Source organism: Pseudophryne corroboree, chromosome 4 (assembly GCF_028390025.1).
Source record: "Pseudophryne corroboree isolate aPseCor3 chromosome 4, aPseCor3.hap2, whole genome shotgun sequence".
NCBI lineage: Eukaryota > Metazoa > Chordata > Amphibia > Anura > Myobatrachidae > Pseudophryne > Pseudophryne corroboree.
Genome location: NC_086447.1, coordinates 492347164 through 492370262, shown reverse-complemented (window position 1 = coordinate 492370262; position 23099 = coordinate 492347164). Strand labels below are relative to the sequence as shown.

General features: G+C 44.2%; 1 protein-coding gene across 2 annotated transcripts in view; it reads left to right on the top strand.

The window, feature by feature from the left end:
* CDK19 (cyclin dependent kinase 19) overlaps positions 1-23099 on the top strand; it is a 589804-nt gene that overhangs the window by 486235 nt on the left and 80470 nt on the right. The gene's annotated exons all lie outside the window — the stretch shown is intronic.

The window sequence follows — 23099 nt, the reverse complement described above, 5'->3', positions numbered from 1 at the left end:
CCGCCTGCTACGTAGAAAGTGAACGGGAGCCGGGGCGCATAGACCCGGCTCCCGTTCACACAGACCAGGTTCCCGGGAGGATCCCGGGACCAACCCAGGTCGATTACAGGGTTGAAATGCCGGCGCACGAATCCCGGTATTTTGACCCTGTACCCTTTCACACCGAGAAATTTCCTGGGTTGGTGCGCGTTCATGTGCAATAACCCAGGAAATTTTGGGCTGTGTGAAAGGGGTATAAGTGACAACATGACTAGTAAGCTTCATCTTATTCTGACTTCTGTCTATAGTAGACTTCAGTTCCATTGTTCTTGCATTTCTGGAATCCTTGCCTGGGAAGCCCCCCATCATTGATTCATGAGTTCCATTGGGCTGAGGCCCAGTTAAACTACTTCAAGTTACCAGTCTGCGGTAGTCTACAACTTATGCCTGTGTCAGTTTCTCAGTCTGCTGGGCTAATCATTCATCTGTGAGTTCCACCTGAGCATTTAGTCTGCTGACTTCTAAGTGCACAGAGCACACTCTTCATCCTGCTGCAAGAAATCCTTGGGTTATGGTCAGCAATTAACCCCTGAATCCTCAGTGACCAAGTATATTATCTTGAGTGTATGTTTTTCAGCTCTCTGTCACTGTACCTTCATCCTTTATTACAGACTCTATCTCCCAGTATCCAGAGACTGTTTTCTGCCACAGCTTTCAGTGTTTCACTCAGCTCAGCTTCTGTTAATCCAGCTACAGTGCAATCTCCTTGGTGAACTACTGGTCCTAGCCAGTAACCAGTATTACACAGTGTCTCCAGATACAGTGCAATCTCCTTGGTAAACTACTGGTTCTAGCCAGTAACCAGTATTACACAGTGTCTCCAGATACAGTGCAATCTCCTTGGTAAACTACTGGTCCTAGCCAGTAACCAGTATTACACAGTGTCTCCAGATACAGTGCAATCTCCTTGGTAAACTACTGGTCCCAGCCAGTATCCAGTATTACACAGTGTCTCCAGCTACAGTGCAATCTCCTTGGTAAACTACTGGTCCTAGCCAGTATCCAGTATTACACAGTGTCTCCAGCTACAGTGCAATCTCCTTGGTAAACTACTGGTCCCAGCCAGTATCCAGTATTACACAGTGTCTCCAGCTACAGTGCAATCTCCTTGGTGAACTAATGGTCCTAGCCAGTAACCAGTATTCCTCATTATCTCCAGCCATAGCACTATCACCTTGACAAACTACTGGTTCTAGCCAGTAACCAGTACTATCAGTCACAGTGCTGCTCTCCTGGTGTGTTACTAATTCCAGGTAGCTGTCAGTGCTATAGTGCAGTTCATGCAATTCTACCAGTCATCTTCAAAGAACTACAGGTCCCAGCCAGCTGTCATTCCTGTGCTCCAAGCTGATCCCGGACAGTCTCTGACCTTGACCTGAAGCCAAGCTGGTTCAAGCCTGGCACTTAAAGCCAACACCGTTCCAGCCCGGCACCTGAACTTAAGCTGATTCCAACTCAACACCTGAAGCTAAGCCGGTTCCAGCCCGGCACAAGAAGCACCACCGGTTCCAGCCAAGCCTTGTATTATAACTTGTCCCAGCCTGGCACAAGAAGCACCACCAGTTCTAGCCCAATCCTGTATTATATCGATTCTTAGTCCGGCACAAGAAGCACCATCAGTTCTAGCCCAGTCAGAAGTGTCACTGGTTCCAGCCCAGTCCAGAGACACCACTGGATCCAGTCCTGTCAAAAGAATCACCGGTTCTAGCCCGGCCCCAAGGATCATTCCTGTTGAGCCAGTATTACAGAGTTTACTCCTGCAAGTAGCATTTGAGTGTCTTGCTCCAGCCTATCTACAGCCTAGTGGTCACAGTAATGGTGCCCACAGACAAATTCAGATCCAGACAAGATGGATTCTGTTTGGAAATATATACTTTTCACCTAATGTAGAGTACAGTGACTAGTATTAAACCAAGAGCACACACAGATGTGACCTCATCACTAGATACATACGTCTCTGCATACGGACAATGCATTTTTACATTTTCTAACCCAATGATAAACAGACTTCAGTAAAACCTTTCAGCATTCCAAGGCCTATGTGTGGCCAAACTGATCCCTTAAAATAAAAAATAGGCAACCTTGCAATAAAGATATCTATAAAAACCTGGTGGCACTAACAAAATAACTTCAAATAGCCAAATTGTACAATTACACACAAAACTTAAACTCATCCATACTGTAATGTCAATTACTATGGAGATACTATCATCCTCCTTTCATTGGTGCACATTATGGGCTAAATGTAATAGCCTGTGAGAAGCAGAAGGTGCGGGACTTTTAAAGCTGAAATCATTTGCATAGCATAACCAGATTTCTTCTCGCAGGCTATTTCATGTAGCCTTTCCACAGGAAATACAGGCAGGTACTTATCCATCATGCAATACCATCAGGGAGGCATCTCATTGGCTCCATATCTATTCTGCAGCAGGACAACAACCCCAAACAAACAGCTATTAAGAACTATCTTTAGCGTAAAGAAGAACAAGGAGTTCAGGATGTGATGATATGGCCCCAACGGAGCCCTGGGCTTAACATCATTGATTCTATCTTGGATTACGTGAAGAGACAGAAGGATTTGAGCAAGCCTACATTCACAGAAGATCTGTGGTTAGCTCTCCAAGATGTTTGGAACGACATCCCTACCAAGTTCCTTCAAAAACTGTGTGCAAGTGTACCTAGAAAAATTGATGCTGTTTTGAAGGCAAAGGGTCACACCAAATATTGATTTGATTTAGATTTCTCTTCTCTTCACTTTGCATTTTGTTAATTGATACAAATATAATATGAACACTTCTGTTTTTGAAAGCATTCTTACTTTGCAGCATGTTTTCCACGTTTGCACAGTACTATCTATCTATCTATCTATCTATCTATCTATCATAGTGAAACAATTGATAAACTTCAATAATGCTGGTGCTGGTTTACAAGTCTCCTTCTGCTAGTAATAGAATCAGGCTGTAAGCGGCAACCCTTGGTCGTTCATTCACAGTATCAAGAAGCCATGTGAATCCAATTGATAACTTATTACATATAATCAGTAGTGATTGCTATATTTACCAATGTGGAAATAATTTTAAACAGAAACGTGGTGATGTAGTTTTGGCAAGGGAGGGAGCTTGTCATGGAAAGGGAAGAGCAGATTCAGCTTTCCTCAGCATTATAAGATCAGGGATTTTGTAGAGCCTGGGCTCACACTCTGTTCATTTAAAGCTATTTTGTATGAAATCTAAATATCCTAAACTCACAAAAGCTAACTGTGCATTCCAAATGCTGTAAAACAATGCTGTCTATTCAACATTTGGGACCAGCTGTGTCCCTCAGTAGTGTGGAAATTCTGAGATGTGACAGATCCAGGTGTGGTATGTATTATGTGAGAGATTCTGCCCATTCCCACTCATTCAGAGATAATGGTCATGTGCTTAATGGTATTACAAGAATGCAAAGTTTTATCAGGTGCAGGTCCTATTGAATTATAATTTTGTCACCACCACTCATCTTCATATGAATAGTTTAGAAGATCTCATCATCCCAAAAATAAACAACACATTTTTATTACTGTTGTGTTAGCTTCAAGTTCTTAGTGGGCATATGCTTGGCTAAACAAACCCTTTACTTACTACATATATATCTGTTTAATCAGACAGTAGTAAATTATAAATATGTGAAACTTGAAAGATATATAAGATGTTTGGGGTATATTTACTAAGGTCCCGATTTTGACCGAGATGCCGTTTTTTCATCAAAGTGTCATCTCGGTAATTTACTAAGCAATAATCACGGCAGTGATGAGGGCATTCGTAATTTTTTGGAAGTCCAACCAAAAAAATTCGAATGAATACACCATCGGTCAAAACGCGGCTGTTTAAGTATGAATCTCGGTAGTTTACTAAGAAGTGCAAAGCAAAAAACAAACAAACACTGCCGTGAAAAATTACAACTCGTAAAAAAGTGCTAAAAAAAAAACAGACCTGCTTTTTTAATCCGTGATTGTGTAGGCATGCAGGGATCCATGAGATCCGTGCATGTATATCAGTGGGAAGGGGTGGGAAAGTGGTTATTTTCTTAAAAAAAATTGCGTGGGGTCCCCCCTCCTAAGCATAACCAGCCTCGGGCTCTTTGAGCCGATCCTGGTTGCAGAAATATGGGGAAAAAATTGACAGGGGTTCCCCCATATTTAAGCAACCAGCATCGGGCTCTGCGCCTGGTCCTGGTTCCAAAAATACGGGGGACAAAAAGAGTAGGGGTCCCCCGTATTTTTAAAACCAGCACCGGGCTCCACTAGCTGGACAGATAATGCCACAGCCGGGGTCACTTTTATATAGTGCCCTGCGGCCGTGGCATCAAAAATCCAACTAGTCACCCCTGGCCGGGGTACCCTGGGGGAGTGGGGACCCCTTCAATCAAGGGGTCCCCCCCCCAGCCACCCAAGGGCCAGGGGTGAAGCCCGAGGCTGTCCCCCCCATCCAATTGGCTGTGGATGGGGGGCTGATAGCCTTTTGTGAAAATGAAAAGATATTGTTTTTAGTAGCAGTACTACAAGGCCCAGCAAGCCTCCCCCGCATGCTGGTACTTGGAGAACCACAAGTACCAGCATGCGACGGAAAAACGGGCCCGCTGGTACCTGTAGTACTACTACTAAAAAAATACCCAAAAAAAGACAAGACACACACACCTTGAAAGTAAAGATTTATTACATGCATCCACACAAACATACATACATACTTACCTTATGTTCACACGAGGGTCGGTCCTCTTCTCCAGTAGAATCCATGGGGTACCTGTTGAATAAATTCTACTCACCAGATCCAGGGTCCCAGGCTCCTCGTAGCATCCATTTGTAATCCACGTACTTGAATAAAATAAAAAAACGGAGAGCCGAGCCACGCACTGAAAGGGGACCCATGTTTGCACATGGGCCCCCTTTCCCCGAATGCCAGAAACCCACTCTGACTGATGTCTAAGTGGGTTTCTTCAGCCAATCAGGGAGCGCTACGTTGTAGCACCCTCCTGATCGGCTGTGTGCTCCTGTACTGTCTGACAGGCGGCACACGGCAGTGTTACAATGTAGCGCCTATGCGCTCCATTGTAACCAATGGTGGGAACTTTCTGCTCAGCGGTGAGGTCACTTTCGGTCAACCGCAGGGCAGAAAGTTCCCACCATTGGTTACAATGGAGCGCATAGGCGCTACATTGTAACACTGCCGTGTGCCGCCTGTCAGACAGTACAGGAGCACACAGCCGATCAGGAGGGTGCTACAACGTGGCGCTCCCTGATTGGCTGAAGAAACCCACTTAGACATCAGTCAGAGTGGGTTTCTGGCATTCGGGGAAAGGGGGCCCATGTGCAAACATGGGTCCCCTTTCAGTGCGTGGCTCGGCTTTCCGTTTTTTTATTTTATTCAAGTACGTGGATTACAAATGGATGCTAAGAGGAGCCTGGGACCCTGGAGCTGGTGAGTAGAATTTATTCAACAGGTACCCCTTGGATTCTACTGGAGAAGAGGACCGATCCTCGTGTGAACATAAGGTAAGTATGTATGTATGTTTGTGTGGATGTATGTAATAAATCTTTACTTTCAAGGTGTGTGTGTCTTGTCTTTTTTTGGGTATTTTTTTAGTAGTAGTACTACAGGTACCAGCGGGCCCGTTTTTCCGTCGCATGCTGGTACTTGTGGTTCTCCAAGTACCAGCATGCGGGGGAGGCTTGCTGGGCCTTGTAGTACTGCTACTAAAAACAATATCTTTTCATTTTCACAAAAGGCTATCAGCCCCCCATCCACAGCCAATTGGATGGGGAGGACAGCCTCGGGCTTCACCCCTGGCCCTTGGGTGGCTGGGGGGGGGGACCCATTGATTGAAGGGGTCCCCACTCCCCCAGGGTACCCCGGCCAGGGGTGACTAGTTGGATTTTTGATGTCACGGCCGCAGGGCACTATATAAAAGTGGCCCCCGGCTGTGGCATTATCTGTCCAGCTAGTGGAGCCCGGTGCTGGTTTTAAAAATACGGAGGACCCCTACTCTTTTTGTCCCCCGTATTTTTGGAACCAGGACCAGGCGCAGAGCCCGATGCTGGTTGCTTAAATATGGGGGAACCCCTGTCATTTTTCCCCCCATATTTCTGCAACCAGGGTCGGCTCAAAGAGCCCGAGGCTGGTTATGCTTAGGAGGGGGAACCCCACGCATTTTTATTTCTCCGTTTTACAGTGTTTATTTAAAATAAAAAATAAAAATGAACCCCAGCACGGATCACACAGATCCGGCCGAGATTCATTGTGATAAAGTCGGCAGTGTTTTGCTAATCACTGCCGTAAAAAACGGGAAAAAAACACGAATGACATCGACATCGGAACAAATGAAAAATCCGAATACGGCAGCTTAGTAAATTAGGCGTAATGAATTCAAAAAGTTGCAGTTTTACACTTTCGATGTCATTCGTGATTGAACTTTGACCTTTTTCCGAAAATTACGAATGTTAGTAAATATACCCCATAGTGTAAAACTAAATATTATAGGACTATTCAATATAATTCATTAGAAAATCTTGCAGATCCTATTCTTACTGGGTATTTTTTTTTTTTTTTTTTAAATACGGTTCTGGTAATTTTACCAAGAACAGCGTGCTGCTATTACATTTCTATTGGATTAAGGTTTAGACTTTGGCTTGACCATTCCAAAATGCAGTTATTTTCTGCTTAGTTTATTTTTCTGTAGGGTCATTGTTTTACAGCATTACCCACATTACCCATTTCAGTTCATGGACTAATAACAGACTAATAACCTGACATTTTTCTATAGAATTTGCATTACAAATCAAAATTAATAGTTCCATCAGTGCTGGCAAGATCTCCTGGTCCTCTGATTGGAAAATAGCCCCACTTCATGGTTGGGATGAGATTTTGTACTGGAATATATGTAAGATTACTTATATAAACAAAAAAAATCTATTTCAGACTACAGTAACATTACTCTAATAGTTTTCTGAGTCATCCAGTTGGTCTAGCTGAACACCTATGTTAGCCATGAACACCTACTGTAGGTTAGCCAGATCAAGATAGGCCTGCAGATCCTTTAAAGTCCTTGAAGTTCTTTGTGATCTACCATAATTGATATTCTTTGATTGAATCCCAGACAACTTTAGGCCGGGATCCCGCCGATCCAGAATCACGGGATTGGCCACCCTAGTTCCGCAGTGCCTAAGTACTTAAACAAATGAGCAAAACAAGAAAACAGTAACCTACAGTACAGGACAATGTTACAAGTACATGTTACATATGTAAACATTGCTGCATCAGCGGTCATAACACTTAAATAAGCATCAAGGTGGCAGAAACCAAGTGTTAGGCGCCATTGTAGAGAGTATGGTGTAGATGATAGTCTAAGGAAGAGATGGAAAAGCACATGAAGGTTGAATTGGACTCTGAAAGAGAAGGGGAGCCAGTGTAGGGCTTGTAAGAGAGAGGAGGTGGATGTAGTACGTTTAGAGAGGAAGATGAGCTGGGCAGCAGCATTGAGGACAGATTGGAGTGGAGAGAGGCAGTGGTCAGGTATGTTAGATAGGAGGAGGTTGCAGTAGTCCAATCTGGAGATGACCAGTGAGTGGATGTGGGTTTTTGTAGCTGTTAGAAAGACAGCGCACTGGGGGGCTAGAGGAGATAGTTGTGCTATCAATAGATAATGAAATTGTGGGATTATACAGGAGGATGGGAAGATGATCAGCTCAGTCTTAGACATGTTAAGTTTAAGAAAGAGCTGGGACATCCAAGACTGTTGGAGACAGTGGCGAAACTTGTGAGCAGTGGGCCCAGGTGCAAAAATATTATTTTGTCCAACTCCCTTCTGAGTTGATGATATGGCAAACGGTAATGCGCCATGTGACCGCCAAACAATACAGGCAGCATCCCAGTATCTAATAATAATGTGTGCCCCTTTTAAACTCACTGCTGTCTGATATCGGCAGTACTGCTCAGAGGCTCCACAAATGGGTCTCCTGGCAGAGAGTGATGGGCAGAGGTAGAGGGTGACACAGAGAGTGTGATAAGCAGAACTAAAGAGCAGAGGAAGAGGGTGACGGACAGAGGCAGAGGGTAATGAGTAGAAGCAGGTGGTGAAGGGCAGAGGGTGATGGGGAGGTGACGGGCAGAGGGTGACAGGCAGATAACGATAAGAAGAGGCAGAGGGTGAAAGGCAAAGGGTGACAAAGGAGGTGACAGGAAGAGGGTGACAGCCAGAGGCAGAGGGTGACAGGGAAGTGATGGGCAGAGGGTGATGAGGAGGTGACAGGGAGAGGGTGATGGGAAGATGACAGGCAGAGGGTGACGGAGAGATGGCAGGCAGAGGGTGATGAGAAGAGGCAGAGGGTGAAGGGCAGAAGGTGATGGGGAGGTGACAGGCAGAGGATGACGGAGAGGTGGCAGGCAGAGGGTGAAGGGCAGAGGGTGATAGAGAGGTGACAGGTAGAGGGTGACAGGGAGAGGGTGACAGGTAGAGAGTGATGGTAAGGTGACAGGCAGAGGGTGACGGAGAGGTGGCAGGCAGACGGTGATGAGAAGAGGCAGAGGGTGACAGGCAGAGGGTGATGAGAAGGTTACATTCTTTCTGTACCTATACTGAAGAAGTGGCGTATCCCTCAACACCGTAGTTGCAACCTACATGATAACCCATATTAACCAGAGTTTAGCGCATCCTGAGTCATAAGTGATTGTCTGCAGCAATATTTTTTGTCAAATTCTAGAAAACCAGTTAAAGGCAACTTATACTTGCTGGCCTTAATTGTACCCCCAAATATTTGTCTTCTGCCTAGAGGGATAGAGAGGGGGCTGTGGGCAGTACTTTGACGCTACAGATAAGAAGCCTTATAAGTTTTATCCTTCTCCTTAGGAGGAAATGAGAGCAGTTAACTGTTGTTGCAGCCATAGAAAAATTAGAAAGATTCCCAGCTCAACGTAGTCTTCAAACCACCACCAGCGCGAGCACTAGAAGAAACAGGCAGCCTGGTAATGGGACAGCATGTTATAATAAAGAGAGCACATGCACTGAGGTGACAGTCTCTTCCCGTACTTGCACTACTGCCCGCTGTATCGCAAGTCTGTCCACACAGGTGACGTGGCTGTCAGATTTCCTGACTACCATCTCCCGCATTGAAGAAGGAAGCTAGAAGCAAACAGGGGAGGGAGAGGTGAGACTAGGGCTAATTTGCACCACACGCACATCTGATAGTGTGGCTGGTCCCAGGAGAAGGACTGGAGGACCAACTTCCATGCTGCCCAGAAGCCATCCAATCATACTTGAGGAGGGGAGGGACCCTTCTCTAGCAGGACGGCCTCCTCTCTCTTTGCAATGGACCGTGGTGCGACTGCCAGGGTACTATACATGCCTGTTGGTAATGACGCCGGCCTTAGCCCCTTCATTGTGCCGGGCCCTGGTGCATTGCACTGGCTGCACTGGCACCAGTTCCGCCACTGGTTGGAGATAAGATTGAGAAAAGAGGGAGAAAGGTCAGGGGAGGAAAGGTAGATCTGAGTGTCATCAGTATAGAGATAATATTGGTGGTCAAAGAGCTAATGAGCTTACCTAAAGAGGACGTATAAAGGGAGAATAGGAGAGGTCCTAGAACAAAACCTTGGGGGTCATTATTCACAGATTACATACAGTATGTCACGAACTGGTCACTCTCCGCTGCGGGTTCTAGGGTCCGTCCGTTGCTGGCGTGGTTGCTCGCGGTGCTGTGCGGCCGTGTGAGGACATGGCGGGGACGGTGGCAGAGGTGATGTAGGTTCTAGGAGTCAGGAGTGCGGGGACCTAATGGCCGGAGGCACCTATGGGTGTCTGCAGTATAGGAGGTGGTCATGTTGGAGACCAAATGCATCACCTGTGAGCACCTGTGGGTAAGTGTTAGCCAATCCCGTGCCTGTGCTGCCTATAAATAGGCTGGGATTATTTCACTCTTGGCCAGTGCTTTGTTGTAGCTACTCTGTACCCTAGCTCTGTGCTCTCCCTGTGAATTTCTGTGTGATTCCAGTGGTCCAGATATCGCCTCCGCTCCCAGTGGTCTGCCTGCAGCCTTCATTGCAAGTGATCCACCTGCTCCCTGATGTGCTGTCAGTCAATCGCTCTCCAAGTGGCAACAAGTGAATTCCCAGAGTCCCGTGAAAGGTTACCCTGTTCGTTCAGTGACTGCCTGCTATAATCACACAGCCTGTGGAAGTTTCTACTTAATCCTGGTCCTCGTTTACTCATCTCTCAGTTAACCCATTCCTCACCGTTGTCTTCTGCTGCAGCTCTTTACAGTGTTTCAAGTATAATCTTCACAACCTGCAAGTACTTCTTTCAGTGTTGTATTTACGTCTTTGCAAAATACAAACACAATTCTTCACAGTTCTCCAGTTCAGTCTTTAAGCGTCAGTAACAAGTGTTCACAGTTATTCATCTTTGTTTATAATATCCAGTTAACACTTCTTTAGAGTTTGGCACCAATCTTTTCTTCATATTGGACAATTCTTCTCTAATCTTCAGGCACGTTTTATCTTATTCATATGAACATTTCTTCAATGCATCTTTAATACTGATCCTGCTTATCGTTATGCCATTCATTGCAGTACGTCAGTTTATATATGGTGTCTAATGATTGTCATTGAACTCCTTACTGGAATTGTAGCTTTAAAGGAAAAAGGGGGGGACCTGGACTGCACATCCTATTACTAAAGATATCAAGAGGTTCTATCATGCTGAGGCTTCTAATACTATACTGGAGAAAGAGAGATGCAGATGCACACTCTTAGCACTAAGAACACTGATAGTAAAATAATTAAAATAAACCCTCGCAATTAACATGGAGTATAATTGAAGTTCTTAGCACACATTTTCGCAAATATGCGGGCCCATGTACTGCGGCCAGGTGACTTCATCACATGGGTCCCTAACATTGCTAATACTATCACATTCTATGGGTGGAATTCAAATATTTGAAAAGTCGGTTGGGTGCCTGTTTTTTTCCTGTCTATTAGATAGGAAAAAACAGACTCCCAACTGACTTTTCAAACATTTGAATCTCCCCCTATACATTTATTCAGGACTTACCTCTAAATAGGGCCTTATCAATGTGTGATCTGAAGTGCAGGAACCCAGCTAATTAAAACACCTGAGGGTGAATGGGAGGAGTGCCAATACCAGAGGAAGGAAGCCTTGCCTTCCAGTGTACAATCCAGTGGCGTGCGGTGGGGTGAGGCAGAGCCTTTCCTGTCATACTTACGTTTAAACCAGAGTTTTGACTGAATAAAATATATGAAAATACTGATAATTTGTTTGAAATATCTTCTTGCATTCTAATAATTTTTATAGCCCAAACTCTGGAGTAAAAAGTCTATGGCAGGTGAGGCAGTGCCTCACCTGTGTATCCTTTTCACACATCTCTAATCCAAACTCACCAGATTTCCAGGAGTTTATAATGCTGCACCTGTCTATAATGCCTAGATGTACCCTTTGGCTCATATATTGCATGTAAATCTGGCTCTGGGGTTAGCCAGTGCCTCCTGAGCCATTTAGCTCACCGCACGTCCCTGGTACAATCTATACACAAATATAGTGGAAAAAGGGGGGAACCTGGATTGCACATCCTATTACTAAAGATATCAAGAGGTGCTATCATGCTGAGGCTTCTAATACTATGCTGGAGGAAGAGAGATGCAGATGCACACTCTTAGCTCTAAGAACACTGATAGTAAAAATTATTTAAATAAACCCTCACAATTAACATGGAGTATAATTGAAGTTCTTAGCACACATTTGCGCAAATATTAGAGATGAGCGGGTTCGGTTTCTCTGAATCCGAACCCGCCAGAACTTCATGTTTTTTTTCACGGGTCCGAGCGACTCGGATCTTCCCGCCTTGCTCGGTTAACCCGAGCGCGCCCGAACGTCATCATGACGCTGTCGGATTCTCGCGAGGCTCGGATTCTATCGCGAGACTCGGATTCTATATAAGGAGCCGCGCGTCGCCGCCATTTTCACACGTGCATTGAGATTAATAGGGAGAGGACGTGGCTGGCGTCCTCTCCATTTAGATTATAAGAGACTGAGAGAGATTTACTGGAGCTGACTAGGAGGAGTACTGTTACTGTAGAAGTGTAGAGACTGAGTGGAGAGAGTTTACTAGTGAGGACAGTGCAGTTTACTTTATAATCCGTTCTCTGCCTGAAAAAAGCGATACACAGCACACAGTGACTCAGTCACATACCATATCTGTGTGCACTGCTCAGGCTCAGGCCAGTGTGCTGCATCATCTATTATCTATATATAATATTATATATATCTGTCTGACTGCTCAGCTCACACAGCTTATAATTGTGGGGGAGACTGGGGAGCACTACTGCAGTGCCAGTTATAGGTTATAGCAGGAGCCAGGAGTACATAATATATTATATAGTGAGTGACCACCAGACACACAGTGCAGTTTATTTAATATATCCGTTCTCTGCCTGAAAAAAGCGATACACACAGTGACTCAGTCAGTCACATACCATATCTGTGTGCACTGCTCAGGCTCAGGCCAGTGTGCTGCATCATCTATATATATTATATATCTGTCTGACTGCTCAGCTCACACAGCTTATAATTGTGGGGGAGACTGGGGAGCACTACTGCAGTGCCAGTTATAGGTTATAGCAGGAGCCAGGAGTACATAATATTATATTAAAATTAAACAGTGCACACTTTTGCTGCAGGAGTGCCACTGCCAGTGTGACTAGTGACCAGTGACCTGACCACCAGTATATATAATATTAGTAGTATACTATCTCTTTATCAACCAGTCTATATTAGCAGCAGACACAGTACAGTGCGGTAGTTCACGGCTGTGGCTACCTCTGTGTCGGCACTCGGCAGCCCGTCCATAATTGTATATACCACCTAACCGTGGTTTTTTTTTCTTTCTTTATAGTCATACTAGTTACGAGTATACTATCTCTTTATCAACCAGTCTATATTAGCAGCAGACACAGTACAGTGCGGTAGTTCACGGCTGTGGCTACCTCTGTGTCGGCACTCGGCAGCCCGTCCATAATTGTATATACCACCTAACCGTGTTTTTTTTTTCTTTCTTTATACATACATACTAGTTACGAGTATACTATCTCTTTATCAACCAGTCTATATTAGCAGCAGACACAGTACAGTGCGGTAGTTCACGGCTGTGGCTACCTCTGTGTCGGCACTCGGCAGCCCGTCCATAATTGTATATACCACCTAACCGTGGTTTTTTTTTCTTTCTTTATACATACATACTAGTTACGAGTATACTATCTCTTTATCAACCAGTCTATACATTAGCAGCAGACACAGTACAGTGCGGTAGTTCACGGCTGTGGCTACCTCTGTGTCGGCACTCGGCAGCCCGTCCATAATTGTATATACCAATTAACCGTGGTTTTTTTTTCTTTCTTTATACATACATACTAGTTACGAGTATACTATCTCTTTATCAACCAGTCTATATATTAGCAGCAGACACAGTACAGTGCGGTAGTTCACGGCTGTGGCTACCTCTGTGTCGGCACTCGGCAGCCCGTCCATAATTGTATATACCACCTAACCGTGGTTTTTTTTTCTTTCTTTATACATACATACTAGTTACGAGTATACTATCTCTTTATCAACCAGTCTATATATTAGCAGCAGACACAGTACAGTGCGGTAGTTCACGGCTGTGGCTACCTCTGTGTCGGCACTCGGCAGCCCGTCCATAATTGTATATACCACCTAACCGTGGTTTTTTTTTCTTTCTTTATACATACATACTAGTTACGAGTATACTATCTCTTTATCAACCAGTCTATATATTAGCAGCAGACACAGTACAGTGCGGTAGTTCACGGCTGTGGCTACCTCTGTGTCGGCACTCGGCAGCCCGTCCATAATTGTATATACCACCTAACCGTGGTTTTTTTTTCTTTCTTTATACATACATACTAGTTACGAGTATACTATCTCTTTATCAACCAGTCTATATATTAGCAGCAGACACAGTACAGTGCGGTAGTTCACGGCTGTGGCTACCTCTGTGTCGGCACTCGGCAGCCCGTCCATAATTGTATATACCACCTAACCGTGGTTTTTTTTTCTTTCTTTATACATACATACTAGTTACGAGTATACTATCTCTTTATCAACCAGTCTATATATTAGCAGCAGACACAGTACAGTGCGGTAGTTCACGGCTGTGGCTACCTCTGTGTCGGCACTCGGCAGCCCGTCCATAATTGTATATACCACCTAACCGTGGTTTTTTTTTCTTTCTTTATACATACATACTAGTTACGAGTATACTATCTCTTTATCAACCAGTCTATATATTAGCAGCAGACACAGTACAGTGCGGTAGTTCACGGCTGTGGCTACCTCTGTGTCGGCACTCGGCAGCCCGTCCATAATTGTATATACCACCTAACCGTGGTTTTTTTTTCTTTCTTTATACATACATACTAGTTACGAGTATACTATCTCTTTATCAACCAGTCTATATATTAGCAGCAGACACAGTACAGTGCGGTAGTTCACGGCTGTGGCTACCTCTGTGTCGGCACTCGACAGCCCGTCCATAATTGTATATACCACCTAACCGTGGTTTTTTTTTCTTTCTTTATACATACATACTAGTTACGAGTATACTATCTCTTTATCAACCAGTCTATATATTAGCAGCAGACACAGTACAGTGCGGTAGTTCACGGCTGTGGCTACCTCTGTGTCGGCACTCGGCAGCCCGTCCATAATTGTATATACCACCTAACCGTGGTTTTTTTTTCTTTCTTTATACATACATACTAGTTACGAGTATACTATCTCTTTATCAACCAGTCTATATATTAGCAGCAGACACAGTACAGTGCGGTAGTTCACGGCTGTGGCTACCTCTGTGTCGGCACTCGGCAGCCCGTCCATAATTGTATATACCACCTAACCGTGGTTTTTTTTTCTTTCTTTATACATACATACTAGTTACGAGTATACTATCTCTTTATCAACCAGTCTATATATTAGCAGCAGACACAGTACAGTGCGGTAGTTCACGGCTGTGGCTACCTCTGTGTCGGCACTCGGCAGCCCGTCCATAATTGTATACTAGTATCCAATCCATCCATCTCCATTGTTTACCTGAGGTGCCTTTTAGTTGTGCCTATTAAAATATGGAGAACAAAAATGTTGAGGTTCCAAAATTAGGGAAAGATCAAGATCCACTTCCACCTCGTGCTGAAGCTGCTGCCACTAGTCATGGCCGAGACGATGAAATGCCAGCAACGTCGTCTGCCAAGGCCGATGCCCAATGTCATAGTACAGAGCATGTCAAATCCAAAACACCAAATATCAGTAAAAAAAGGACTCCAAAACCTAAAATAAAATTGTCGGAGGAGAAGCGTAAACTTGCCAATATGCCATTTACCACACGGAGTGGCAAGGAACGGCTGAGGCCCTGGCCTATGTTCATGGCTAGTGGTTCAGCTTCACATGAGGATGGAAGCACTCAGCCTCTCGCTAGAAAAATGAAAAGACTCAAGCTGGCAAAAGCAGCACAGCAAAGAACTGTGCATTCTTCGAAATCCCAAATCCACAAGGAGAGTCCAATTGTGTCGGTTGCGATGCCTGACCTTCCCAACACTGGACGTGAAGAGCATGCGCCTTCCACCATTTGCACGCCCCCTGCAAGTGCTGGAAGGAGCACCCGCAGTCCAGTTCCTGATAGTCAGATTGAAGATGTCAGTGTTGAAGTACACCAGGATGAGGAGGATATGGGTGTTGCTGGCGCTGGGGAGGAAATTGACCAGGAGGATTCTGATGGTGAGGTGGTTTGTTTAAGTCAGGCACCCGGGGAGACACCTGTTGTCCGTGGGAGGAATATGGCCGTTGACATGCCAGGTGAAAATACCAAAAAAATCAGCTCTTCGGTGTGGAGGTATTTCACCAGAAATGCGGACAACAGGTGTCAAGCCGTGTGTTCCCTTTGTCAAGCTGTAATAAGTAGGGGTAAGGACGTTAACCACCTCGGAACATCCTCCCTTATACGTCACCTGCAGCGCATTCATAATAAGTCAGTGACAAGTTCAAAAACTTTGGGTGACAGCGGAAGCAGTCCACTGACCAGTAAATCCCTTCCTCTTGTAACCAAGCTCACGCAAACCACCCCACCAACTCCCTCAGTGTCAATTTCCTCCTTCCCCAGGAATGCCAATAGTCCTGCAGGCCATGTCACTGGCAATTCTGACGAGTCCTCTCCTGCCTGGGATTCCTCCGATGCATCCTTGCGTGTAACGCCTACTGCTGCTGGCGCTGCTGTTGTTGCCGCTGGGAGTCGATGGTCATCCCAGAGGGGAAGTCGTAAGCCCACTTGTACTACTTCCAGTAAGCAATTGACTGTTCAACAGTCCTTTGCGAGGAAGATGAAATATCACAGCAGTCATCCTACTGCAAAGCGGATAACTGAGGCCTTGGCATCCTGGGTGGTGAGAAACGTGGTTCCGGTATCCATCATTACTGCAGAGCCAACTAGAGACTTGTTGGAGGTACTGTGTCCCCGGTACCAAATACCATCTAGGTTCCATTTCTCTAGGCAGGCGATACCGAAAATGTACACAGACCTCAGAAAAAGAGTCACCAGTGTCCTAAAAAATGCAGCTGTACCCAATGTCCACTTAACCACGGACATGTGGACAAGTGGAGCAGGGCAGGGTCAGGACTATATGACTGTGACAGCCCACTGGGTAGATGTATGGACTCCCGCCGCAAGAACAGCAGCGGCGGCACCAGTAGCAGCATCTCGCAAACGCCAACTCTTTCCTAGGCAGGCTACGCTTTGTATCACCGCTTTCCAGAATACGCACACAGCTGAAAACCTCTTACGGCAACTGAGGAAGATCATCGCGGAATGGCTTACCCCAATTGGACTCTCCTGTGGATTTGTGGCATCGGACAACGCCAGCAATATTGTGTGTGCATTAAATATGGGCAAATTCCAGCACGTCCCATGTTTTGCACATACCTTGAATTTGGTGGTGCAGAATTTTTTAAAAAACGACAGGGGCGTGCAAGAGATGCTGTCGGTGGCCAGAAAAATTGCGGGACACTTTCGGCGTACAGGCACCACGTACAGAAGACTGGAGCACCACCAAAAACTACTGAACCTGCCCTGCCATCATCTGAAGCAAGAAGTGGTAACGAGGTGGAATTCAACCCTCTATATGCTTCAGAGGTTGGAGGAGCAGCAAAAGGCCATTCAAGCTTATACAATTGAGCACGATATAGGAGGTGGAATGCACCTGTCTCAAGTGCAGTGGAAAATGATTTCAACGTTGTGCAAGGTTCTGATGCCCTTTGAACTTGCCACACGTGAAGTCAGTTCAGACACTGCCAGCCTGAGTCAGGTCATTCCCCTCATCAGGCTTTTGCAGAAGAAGCTGGAGGCATTGAAGAAGGAGCTAAAAGGGAGCGATTCCGCTAGGCATGTGGGACTTGTGGATGCAGCCCTTAATTCGCTTAACAAGGATTCACGGGTGGTCAATCTGTTGAAATCAGAGCACTACATTTTGGCCACCGTGCTCGATCCTAGATTTAAAGCCTACCTTGGATCTCTCTTTCCGGCAGACACAAGTCTGCTGGGGTGCAAAGACCTGCTGGTGACAAAATTGTCAAGTCAAGCGGAACGCGACCTGTCAACATCTCCTCCTTCACATTCTCCCGCAACTGGGGGTGCGAGGAAAAGGCTCAGAATTCCGAGCCCACCCGCTGGCGGTGATGCAGGGCAGTCTGGAGCGACTGCTGATGCTGACATCTGGTCCGGACTGAAGGACCTGACAACGATTACGGACATGTCGTCTACTGTCACTGCATATGATTCTCTCAACATTGATAGAATGGTGGAGGATTATATGAGTGACCGCATCCAAGTAGGCACGTCACACAGTCCGTACTTATACTGGCAGGAAAAAGAGGCAATTTGGAGGCCCTTGCACAAACTGGCTTTATTCTACCTAAGTTGCCCTCCCACAAGTGTGTACTCCGAAAGAGTGTTTAGTGCCGCCGCTCACCTTGTCAGCAATCGGCGTACGAGGTTACATCCAGAAAATGTGGAGAAGATGATGTTCATTAAAATGAATTATAATCAATTCCTCCGCGGAGACATTGACCAGCAGCAATTGCCTCCACAAAGTACACAGGGAGCTGAGATGGTGGATTCCAGTGGGGACGAATTGATAATCTGTGAGGAGGGGGATGTACACGGTGATATATCGGAGGGTGAAGATGAGGTGGACATCTTGCCTCTGTAGAGCCAGTTTGTGCAAGGAGAGATTAATTGCTTCTTTTTTGGGGGGGGTCCAAACCAACCCGTCATATCAGTCACAGTCGTGTGGCAGACCCTGTCACTGAAATGATGGGTTGGTTAAAGTGTGCATGTCCTGTTTTGTTTATACAACATAAGGGTGGGTGGGATGGCCCAAGGACAATTCCATCTTGCACCTCTTTTTTCTTTTCTTTTTCTTTGCATCATGTGCTGATTGGGGAAGGTTTTTTGGAAGGGACTTCCTGCGTGACACTGCAGTGCCACTCCTAGATGGGCCCGGTGTTTGTGTCGGCCACTAGGGTCGCTAATCTTACTCACACAGTCAGCTACCTCATTGCGCCTCTTTTTTTCTTTGCGTCATGTGCTGTTTGGGGAGGGTTTTTTGGAAGGGACATCCTGCGTGACACTGCAGTGCCACTCCTAGATGGGCCCGGTGTTTGTGTCGGCCACTAGGGTCGCTAATCTTACTCACACAGCTACCTCATTGCGCCTCTTTTTTTCTTTGCGTCATGTGCTGTTTGGGGAGGGTTTTTTGGAAGGGCCATCCTGCGTGACACTGCAGTGCCACTCCTAGATGGGCCCGGTGTTTGTGTCGGCCACTAGGGTCGCTAATCTTACTCACACAGCTACCTCATTGCGCCTCTTTTTTTCTTTGCGTCATGTGCTGTTTGGGGAGGGTTTTTTGGAAGGGACATCCTGCGTGACACTGCAGTGCCACTCCTAGATGGGCCCGGTGTTTGTGTCGGCCACTAGGGTCGCTTATCTTACTCACACAGCGACCTCGGTGCAAATTTTAGGACTAAAAATAATATTGTGAGGTGTGAGGTATTCAGAATAGACTGAAAATGAGTGTAAATTATGGTTTTTGAGGTTAATAATACTTTGGGATCAAAATGACCCCCAAATTCTATGATTTAAGCTGTTTTTTAGTGTTTTTTGAAAAAAACACCCGAATCCAAAACACACCCGAACCCGACAAAAAAAATTCGGTGAGGTTTTGCCAAAACGCGTTCGAACCCAAAACACGGCCGCGGAACCGAACCCAAAACCAAAACACAAAACCCGAAAAATTTCAGGCGCTCATCTCTAGCAAATATGCGGGCCCATGTACCGTGGCCAGGTGACTTCATCACATGGGTCCCTAACATTCCTAATGTAATTGTAGCTTTCTAATAAATATACGAAACTGAACTTTCTTTGTCCTCCGTTTCCACCATACTCCGGCACTAACACCTTCGGATGGTGCATGGTTGACGGATTCACAAAATCAGTCGGTCCTGACACAGTATATAAGACCACAATAGAAGAGAGTTTATTTTCTAGAGAAGCTGGGGGACACTTAAAGAAAGAGGGGGGCACATTTAAGGATTACAGTAGAAGGGGTGGTAGGCCTGAGTAAAGAGAGACATTTTGTGGGCACATTTGAAGGCTGGATGTACTGTAGGGTAAAGCAGCACAGGAAAAATCTTGGATATTGGCCATCTGAGGAAGTAATTAGAGGAGTGATTGTATGACTGCTTTAAACTTGATTATGAGTGAAACACGGAGCCGGGGAAGTGAATGGCAGAGGGAGCAAAAGAGCTACAGCAACAAGACATGAAAATTATTGGGACAGAAGAGCTAAGGATAGAAGGGGGAAGGGTGGGAAATTGGCAGGTCAGTAAGGATTAGATTATGGTAATCATGAAAATCTATGATAAGGGTATGGATGAGGGTTTTAGATGGATTAAGTGGCTTCCAGGGTGAAAATAGCCTGATCCTGAAGGCTGCTTTAAGTGGCTTACTGTAAGAAGTTAGTATAAAACCATTTTTTTTGCAGTTCATTTTCTCACCACTAGCAGTAGAAACTGTAATTGTATTAAATCACAATTGACTAAGATTGAGTTACCATTCTGTTATATTCCCTCCCCTATATTGACCAACGTAATTGCTAAAACCTACTGGCATCCTCCTTTGTTAATGTATTTTTAATTTTGTTGCCGTGCAGAGAATCGACAAGTACCTCTTTTATTGGGCTTCTGCTTTGTTGACTGGAGTGTTGTTCCTTCCGACCATTTATTTCATGCTGAGACTGGCTCCATCTATTTTGACAAGAATGAATTCAGGAAATACTTGTGTGGCATCTGAATTGTTCTATGCAGGAACTTTTCTGAAAAAGACATGCTTTAGTTTTCATAAATTGTTTCTTATGACTAGACTTGTAATTTAATCTGATGTACAGTAATGTACAAAAGTTTTAGGCAGGTGTGGAAAAATGCTGCAAAGTAAGAATGCTTTAAAAAACAGAAGTGTTAATAGTTTTTTTTTTTTAGCAATTAACAAAATGCAAAGTGAAAGAATAGATGAGAAATCTAAAGCAAATCAATATTTGGTGTGACCACTCTTTGCCTTTATAATAGCATCAATTATTTTAGGTACACTTGCAAAGTTTTTGAAGGAACTCGGCAGGGAGGTTGTTCCAAACATCTTGGAGAATTAACTACAGATCTTCTGTGGATATAGGCTTTGGTCAAATCTTTCTGTCTCTTCATGTAATCCCAGACAGACTCAATGATGTTGAGATTAGGGCTCTGTATGGGCTATGCCATCACTTCTAAGACTCCTTGTTCTTCTTTACGCTGAAGATAGTTTTTAATGGCTTTGGCTGTATAAATATATATATACGCTAGCTGTTCTACTCGTTCTTCTCACGGGAGTTTCTGAGTTTCACGGCTGTAAATATAAATGAGTGTTAAAAATTTGGTTAATCTATGCAGATGTAAATTTAAGACGTCTTAATGTAAGTAAATATTAATCCATGGTTCTTGGCGTTACTCGAGGAGCACCTGTAGCAGATACGGTAAAAAATGACAGGACCATTTTTGTAGTTTATGAAATTCTACACACTGGAGGTGTAATCAAAATTTTGATCGGATTTTCCATTTTGCCGTTATTGTTCACGAAACGCAAGCCACACATTGTGATTATGTCATTATGTCAAACCCCTTTTTATCCCCTTATGGGAGGTTTATCAAAATTCTGATTACGTAGTTTTCCTATTACCCACCTGAAAAATACCTATGTTAAATTTCAGCTTCCTAACATACAGTATCAGGAAGTAAGATAATAAGTGAGTGAGTGAGGGCTTTCGCATATATATATATATATATATATATATATATATACACTGTGTGTGTATATATATATATATATATATATATACACATACATACACCAAAACGCCTCTACTATGCGCTCCAATCAGGCAGAGCTTCACCCCCTTGATGAAGTCAGACTGACGAAACGCGTTGGGCTCTCCTGTCTTGACCCTCCTTACTAAGATAAGCTGTCTTTATAAATCTATGATACCCTTTAATACTCTGTGATATATATTTTATAGTATATCACCGACCTGCAATCTATTTTCGTATTAACCAATTAGCATTGGTGAAAGATTTTTTAAAGAAGCTATTATCCTCCTGTTTTATGTAGGTGTATACATATTTTTAGCCTTCTCTATTTTTATTTTGTGTACCTGCACTGCATAGTCCCACCTTGTAGATATTTTTATATAACTTCCTACAAAGATATATGTTTATTTTTGTTATACAATTTTTTATGTTTATATATATATATATATATATATATATACCATTGTCTGTCCTTAAAATAAATTTGTAACTTTTTAACGCCCCAAAAGAAATCTCTTTTTACTGTTCCATTTATATATACATATTTTTATATTATAGTGCGTCTTCCTATAAGTATAAGTTTTTTAAAACACCGTTGGTCGCCGAACCCCTAGTATTCTACAATATATCCAAAACCCTAAAGCATCTCAGCAATGCTGAAACTCTAGGAATTGGCTGACGCCCTTCATAAGGGAGTGTTTTTTGTCAAAGTTTTGACTTTCTGCATAGGACTCTTTACCGTCACATGTGGCGCTGTACCTTTTTTGTATTCATATGTATATATATATATATATATATATACTGTGTGTGTGTGTGTGTGTGTGTGTGTGTGTGTGTGTGTGTGTGTGTGTGTGTGTGTATATTTGTATATACATACATACACCAAAACGCCTCTACTATGCGCTCCAATCAGGCAGAGCTTCGCCTCTCGATAACCCTTCTGTTAGTCAGGATTCAAAAGCACAATGCAACATACACAATCAGAGGGTGCTATAATCAGATGTGGCTAGGTAGCCTACCCGAATGACAATTCTCTACCACTCCAAATAATTATAGAAAGTTATGTAAAAATATACAATATAATTTAATTCATGATAAAATACAATAATTAACATAAAATTTGTTTACATCCACATCAAAAAGTACAATACAGATTCCAATAATTGTTAGAAAGAGATGTCTCCATAGATAAATAATATAGGGCCTAATTCAGAGTTGATTGCAGCAGCAAGTTTGTTAGCAATTGGGCAAAGCCATGTGCATTGCAGGAGGGGCAGATATAACATGTGCAGAGTTAGTTAGATTTGGTTGGGGTGTGTTCAAACTGAAATCTAAATTGCAGTGTAAAAATAAAGCAGGCAGTATTTACCCTGCACAGAAACAATATAACCCACTCAAATCTAACTCTCTCTGCACATGTTATATCTGCCACGCCTGCAGTGCACATGGTTTTGCCCATCTGCTAACAAATTTGCTGCTGCGATCAACTTTGAATTATCCCCATAGATCCGTGATGTGGATATTGACTTGCCAACCCAACACGTTTCATCACTGCAGACTTC